General features: G+C 44.8%; 1 pseudogene; it reads left to right on the forward strand.

Annotated features, from left to right (window-relative positions):
• Window positions 1-2,610: 2,610 nt before the first annotated feature.
• On the forward strand, window positions 2,611-3,924 carry LOC146816737 (18S ribosomal RNA; annotated as a pseudogene).
• The last annotated feature ends 2,010 nt before the right edge of the window (window positions 3,925-5,934 follow it).

The raw sequence follows: 5,934 nt of genomic DNA on the forward strand, positions 1-5,934 counted from the left end.
GGAAAACAGTCCACATTGACGGATGTCTCAACTTCTCTTCCTCTTCCTCATTACCGTCAGGTTGGTACTTCTCTGAGAGCTAGTGAGAGATGTACAAGGAACTCAAGATGCAATGAGTAGTAATCCCACACAGAGAACGTATAAACATAGCTAGGGAACAAAGGAGAATTGTTCACCCATGATGGCTTGGGTGACAATTGCAGCTACATACGTTGTATTTTATTGTATTCAGCACCTGCATACTATGCTGCTGTTAGTAGTGTAACTATGACCAGCTTTGTAGTCATTCTTTTGTTGAAAGCCAGGACCTGCATGCATGGTTGGTAGAGTGCCCATTTACCAAGTGACCTACACATAATGCATTGGGTCTTCGGCATGAGGACCTTTGATGCGTTCCAATCTTGCCACTGGAAACGTGGTATTGAATGAATGAATGAAAGGTTTTTGTACAGCACACGGCTACGAGTGTCGTGGTGCTAAGGCAAAAGACCAGATGGGCAGCAGGACTGATAAATTTAACAGATACATTTTTCGGGATCTTCAAAAAGTGGCCTCATCTGGAAGAACTCTAAGTTGAAGAGGAAGCTGATTCCAAATCTTGGCACTGGTGCCACAGGACAGCTGTCATCCACGCATTCTTCAAGCAGGGCAGTATTCGAGAATCCTATCATTAAGATATTTGAGCCCTGTATTGTGGAAGGTTTGGTGTGCGATCGTATCCGGCACTAAGGCCTAATGAAAGGAGGCAAACTCCTCCTGACACTCAGAAGTAGGTAAGATTAAAAGTTCTAGCTTTGATAAGCTTTTTTGAAGAGCAAGACGGTGTTACAAGAGCAGGTAACTTGTTCCAGTAGTAAGGGGCAACATACGAAAAAGAATTCTGCGATTTCGAGTAGCTCGAATTTCGCATGGGGCAGCCATAGCAATTTCAGATCATCATCTGAAGCCCTGGCAGGATGCCAGAAACTAATACAAGAGCAGAGATACAATGGCCCAGCTCGATGCAGGGCCTTGTGAGCAAGGCAAAGAAGCTCTGAAATGCACATTTTCTGAACTGGGAACCAGTGCAAAGAACTCTGCACAGGGCCTATTTTAGCACCCACTGGTAGGTGGCAGACCAACCGGGCTGCCGAATTTCAGATCATCTGAAGACAAGTGTTCAGGGATAAACTCATATCCCCCAGCAAGGTGTTTCCACCTTTCAGGCGACTGGTTATAAGTGCCTGAGTCACAGTCTTCCTGCAATCCAAAGGTAGCCATGAAAACACCTTCTTGACAAGGCATAGACCCCATGTGGCCTTGACGTGACTTTCCATTAAAAGCTTGTCATTCATTATAAAGCTAAGATTTTTTGTGTCAGTGTAGGATACCAAGTTCTTGGGGAAACCAATCCTCTGACCTAGACTGAGAAGCTTTCCCAAAATGCAAATTTTTAATTTTCTCCCTATTCATTTAGAGAAAACTCTATTTAATCCACGTAACTATGGCATGTATGAGGTGCCCAAATCTGACATTAAGAAGTTCTGTCTTCTGACCAAAAGCCTGACCGCGAGGGATGCAATACATGATTGTCCTGTAGAAATTTGCACAGTAGCCTATTAATTACCTTCTCAAAAACTTAAATAGGTAACGGGAAAAGAGAGGTCAGCTGATAGTTAGAAAAGCTGCCAGATCTGCTGATGTTTTTTAGAGAATTGGTGAAATATAGGCAAGTTTGCAGGCTTTCAGCACTTTGGCTATTTTAAGTAAAAGTTTTTGCAGTGGATCACCAGGAGAGAGGCCAAAGAGCAAAAGATGTGAGCTAGAAATGGATCATCCTGTGACCCCAATCTAACTTTGAAAAACAGCTCTTGTACTTCCGTTGAATTGATAGGTTCAAAACTTCCCAACTGACTGAGTGTATTTGGGGTGGACAATCAGAACTAACATGCTTACTTGTAGACCCAGGTAGATGATCATATTCCTCATAGATTTCCCTTATATTCTACTGAAAACAAGTGGACCCAGCTTTACACCACAAATCTGGCGAATCTGAAATTGAGGTCTAACATACCTAAGAATTGGTAAAAGCTTTCATTGCTTCAATTCAGGAAGGACCTCAAGCCCTGGCTCTTCGATTGAACAGCAGATCTACCACCAGCCCCACTCAGCACCTTGCAATCCTAATGGGTGAGTAGTTGTGCTATACAAGAAACATGATTGATTAATTCATTGATTGATTTCACTGCATCAGGAAGCTCTTTTCTGAATTTTACCACCTAAAAATTTTCTGGGGGCTTCCCTTAACTGTTTATGAATCATGATAAGTATATAGAGCCTCTTTGTATGCACTTTAACTAGAAGAGATTGGTACCCGCGACATGCTCTCCAATTTTCTACACCCACGCTTCACTATTTTAAGCTCATCATTATACCAGGGTGCCTGCTGTTTATACTGTCTGCTTTTAAGCAGTTTACTACGAGACATTTCAACACAATCCTTACTGAATGATTCCTGGTACTTTGGCACTACCAAATCGATGTTGATGGCTGACTCTACAACTAGGGCTTGTATAAGAGGGCCTAAATTACTAAGACTGATTTTTTTCTAAGAGTGAGACACCCTCTATTTTCCAGTCTTCTGAGAGCCCAAACATGTACCAACTGGAAGCTCAAATTTAATGACAGAGCCCAGATCTGGCAGTAGTTGAGAAACATCTCTATCACTGACATCTTCCCCATATTAGTTTAATTCGCCCCACATTAGGAAATTTTTGATGCCCTTGATGCTCTGACAGAGTGTTTGAAGCCTTTACTTTGAAAACAATTAGAGTGTTCAAAGCAAGCCGGTCGCCTGAATACTTCAGCTAGAAATATGTCTGCCGTTCTATTTTGTTTGTTTTCAGAACTGCAGCCGTTATTAAGAGAGATGATCAGGGTCATTTGTATTGCGTCGCTAGAGGTGAAAATCTTGGACACACACAAGACGAACCAAACTGAAAGCATTTGCCAAGAATGTTTTCTTTAATCAAGAACAAAAGTCAGAGGTTCGAAGATGATCAGATACTGTTGTAGCTCCAATCATAAATGAGCGGACTAGCAATCCAGTGATGTCATTCCCTTGTAGAGCAGCTTCTGTGAAACCATCGTTTTTGGGTTCTGGGGGAAGTATGGCTACAAAGCTGAAACTTAAAGGAATTGACAGCAGGGCATCACCAGTGGAGTGGAGCAAGCTGCTCATGCTTAATTTCCCTCAAAACAGGATACCTTATCCGGCCCAGACACGAAAAGGATTGAGAGATTGATAGCTCTCTCTTAATTCTGTGGGTAGTGGTGTAAGCCAGTTCTCACTTTTTTTTTAGCAATTTCTCTGGTTAATTCTTATAATGAACAAGACTTCTATTTACTCCTAATAACTAGTTACATGACCCCCAGAGAACGGTGTTCAACTTCTTAGAAGGACGTGGGGCACTTACACGAGATGGAGCAGTAACAAGTTTATGATGCCCTTAGATGTCCAGGATTGCAAGCATGCTACATTGAACGGATTAGCTTGTGACTATCCTTGACCGACATGTACGGGCAACCCGTTGAACCCCATTTGGGATAGGGATTGAAAATATTTCCTATTAACAAGGAATTCAAAGTAAGTGTGGGTCAGAAGCTTGTGTTGATTAAGTACCTGCTCGTGGTGCATACTGCCTGTTGTTACTACCAAGTGGATGGCTTAATTAGGTCTTTGTACTGGCCCTGATGGGGTTGGCAACAGTTTTGGCAGAGCACCTGAGAAGACTGATTGGATGGTTTAATGTGGTCCTCTGATCTACCATGACAGGGTTGGCACCAGCTCTGGCAGAGCACTAGGAAGACGGTCAAACTTGACTATCTAGCAGGAGTAGAAGTCATAACAAGGTTTCTGTAGGTGAACCTACAGAAGGGTCATTAAACATGGAGTGGCCAGAGTGATTGACGTCAACAGACCAAACCGTCAGCTGCTTCCCAGATGGCACCCAATGCATAGAGCCAGTTCCTACCATAGTATGTCCTGGTTGATGGAGCAATTGGCAGCCCCTTGGATCTTCATTGAGGACCTGGCATGGGGCAAATTCTTAAACCTGGGAGGACCCAGCCTATGCATGAGGGAACAGGACGCATTACCCTTGCCTCTCTGGAAGAGGCTATTTAGCGAACAATGGTTCAGATGTGGCTTAAAAAGGTCCAGAGATAAGAAGGGTGACCCAGAGAGAGGCACTGCTTTCTTTTTTAAGAAGGGATGAAATCAATTCAGTATGGAGCAAAGGATGAGTCTGTAGAAGGGTCATGTAGGTCACAGGGGTGACGAATATTTATTTCCACGAAATCAATTATAGAGTGCTCACATACAGCGTGGTGCGAAAAATGAAATCGAACGTTCTTATGAAGAACAATTCCAATTCGCCAGTCAGGGAGAACAAGATTAGTCAGGAGCTCCGGGTTTTAAATCGTAGTGAACTTAATCCTGATCAATTAGAGGCAGCTGGGTGTTCGTGAGACCGCCACAGAGATTTAAATGATTTAGTCACGGGGACAACAGGGCAGTGAAGGGGTGCCTGAAGCCGAGCAGTGAACGACATCCTGCTGCTGCTGGAGCTGGCCGTCTCACGAACTGCCCGATTTAATTTTTCGCACACAACTTGCTCACTTTGTCCTGAAGATGAACCTCAATAATTGGGTTCGAAACGCCCTCAACCATTTCACAACATGAATTCCGTTAAAAATAGCATAAATCACTTAAGGAATTCAACTGTTTTTGTTGTCAATGCGATGTTTTTTTAAAAAACTCACTGTCACTAGTTCACACCACGCTTTCTATGTATGTGAGCACTCTATAATTGATTTCGTGGAAATAAATATTTGTCACCCCTGTGACCTGCATGACCCTCTACAGACTCATCCTTTGCTCCCTACTGAATTGATTTCATCCCTTCTTAAAAAAGAAAGCAGGGCCCTCTCTGGGTCACCCTTCGTATCTCTGGACCTTTTTAGGCCACATCTGAACCATTGTTCGCTAAATATTGATCATTACCCCAGGTTAAAATATCGGGGTCCCCTTGTTTTCCTAAACCTCTCTGGAAGAGGCAGCAGAAAGTCCTCTTGAGACAAAACCCACGCTCCCCTGACACAACCAAGGGTTAACCAAGATCGCAGTGCCTCGCCAGGCTGGGATTCACCAAAGGCCCTGATCCTTGAGTCCTCTTGTGCCCGATCCTGACTGACCTGAGTTCAGAGTGATTGAGGGGTGGGCCAACTCGAGTAGCAAGGCAGCCTGGATGAGGAGATGGGTCACAAGGGAACGCCAGCTTCTTTGAGGGGATTTGCTGTGTCCCTTAAACCCAGTGTAAACTGCTTCAAGGAGCGAGAGGGGAAGCTCCTTGCTTTCTTGCCTTAAGTGCACCAGATATGCGCAGACATGGATCTCGGGCTGCTGGCTGCTCAGGCTTCTATATATGCCCCCCCAGCAAGAATTGCATGAGTCGCTTTGACATCATGAGGGGAATAACTGGCTATTGCCCTCAGGCACCTCCCAACAAGGCAGTGGGGCCCAGATCGCCAGCATAAATTGGTACTGCCACCTAAGCCAGACAGGGATCATACAGGTTAGGCAACCTTTCCTAGCTGTCAAGTACATGGTTGCCCAGTCTCGTGTGGCCAGGCTGGGATTTGAAGACTTGTGTGGTCACTCCTGTGAGTTCAGGAAGGCAGCTGGCAAAGCTGCCTGCCTCTGTTGCTGTGGGAGCCCCTTGCCTGCCCAGCTGCTGTGGTGGTAGGGTGTGCTCCTGGGCTGAGCACAGTGAGTGAAGAGGTGAAGAACCCAGTGCTGAATCCCCATCTGTCTGCGGAAAATGCTGCTTACAGGAGACTGAATCCCCGGCTTCAATCATGAGGCCCATGAGTCCCCTGATCAAAGCTCATGCC

Source organism: Triturus cristatus, chromosome 6 (genome assembly GCF_964204655.1).
Source record: "Triturus cristatus chromosome 6, aTriCri1.1, whole genome shotgun sequence".
In the NCBI taxonomy this organism is placed as follows: Eukaryota; Metazoa; Chordata; class Amphibia; order Caudata; family Salamandridae; genus Triturus; species Triturus cristatus.